The sequence below is a fragment of the Cebidichthys violaceus genome, unplaced genomic scaffold (genome assembly GCF_023349555.1).
Source record: "Cebidichthys violaceus isolate CVI_PGR_0920_01 unplaced genomic scaffold, fCebVio1.0.p SCAF_14, whole genome shotgun sequence".
Classification (NCBI taxonomy): domain Eukaryota; kingdom Metazoa; phylum Chordata; class Actinopteri; order Perciformes; family Stichaeidae; genus Cebidichthys; species Cebidichthys violaceus.
In genome coordinates this window covers 7,204,248-7,205,765 of record NW_027176307.1, presented here as the reverse complement: position 1 = coordinate 7,205,765, position 1,518 = coordinate 7,204,248, and positions in this window count along the sequence as shown.

The following is a 1,518-nucleotide window of genomic DNA, read 5'->3' as shown; positions in this document are numbered from 1 at the left end:
TGACTTAGAAAGTTGTGTCAATGAAATGAGTTTCATAGCATGGCCTCTTAACTTCTTGTGAGTGATTATGAGTGACTACAACTGGTAACTTCTCTGAGGCCATTTAAATAGGGCTTATTGGATACAAACGCCCACAAACGCTACAATGGGAAAGTCAAAGGAGCTCAGCATGGATCTGAAAAAGTGAATCATTGACTTGAACAAGTCAGGAAAGTCACTTGGAGCCATTTCAAAGCAGCTGCAGGTCCCAAGAGCAACAGTGCAAACAATTGTTTGTAAGTATAAATTGCATGGCACTGTTTTGTCACTGCCACGATCAGGAAGAAAACGCAAGCTATCACCTGCTGCTGAGAGAAAATTGGTCAGGAGGGTGAAGAGTCAACCGAGAACCACCAAAAAGCAGATCTGCCAAGAATTAGAAGCTGCTGGAACACAGGTGTCAGTGTCCACAGTCAAGCGTGTTTTGCATCTCCATGGACTGAGAGGCTGCCGTGCAAGAAGGAAGCCCTTGCTCCAAAAGCGGCATCTTAAGGCTCGACTGAAGTTTGCTGCTGATCACATGGACAAAGATAAGACCTTCTGGAGGAAAGTTCTGTGGTCAGACAAAACAAAAATCAAGCTGTTTGGCCACAATGCCCAGCAATAAGTTTGGAGGAGAAAAGGTGAGGCCTTTAACCCCAAGAACACCATGCCTACCGTCAAGCACGGTGGTGGTAGTATTATGCTGTGGGGCTGTTTTGCTGCCAATGGAACTGGTGCTTTACAGAGAGTAAATGGGATAATGAAGAAGGAGGATTACCTTCAAATTCTTCAAGATAACCTAAAATCATCAGCCCGAAGGTTGGGTCTTGGGCGCAGTTGGGTGTTCCAACAGGACAATGACCCCAAACACACATCAAAAGTGGTAATGGAATGGCTAAATCAGGCTAGAATTAGGGTTTTAGAATGGCCTTCCCAAAGTCCTGACTTAAATCCCATTGAGAACATGTGGACAATGCTGAAGAAACAAGTCCATGTCAGAAAGCCATCAAATTTAACTGAACTGCACCAATTCTGTCAAGAGGAGTGGTCAAAGATTCAACGAGAAGCTTGCCAGAAGCTTGTGGATGGCTACCAAAAGCGCCTAATTGAAGTGAAAATGGCCAAGGGACATGTAACCAAATATTACCACTGCTGTATGTATATCTTTGACCCAGCAGATTTGATCACTTTTTCTGTTAACCCATAATAAAGTCATGAAAGAACCAAACTTCATGAATGTTTTTTGTGACAAAGAAGTATCTGTTCCAATCACTCTATCAGAGAAAAATCAGAGTTGTAGAAATAATGGGGAAACTCAAGAGAGCCATGACATTATGTTCTTTACAAGTGTATGTAAACTTTTGACCACAACTGTACATACATGTGTGTATATATATACATATACATATATATAGATATACATATACATATATATATATATATATATATATATATATATAGTCATAGTATCACGTCATAAACAACATGACAAAGTCT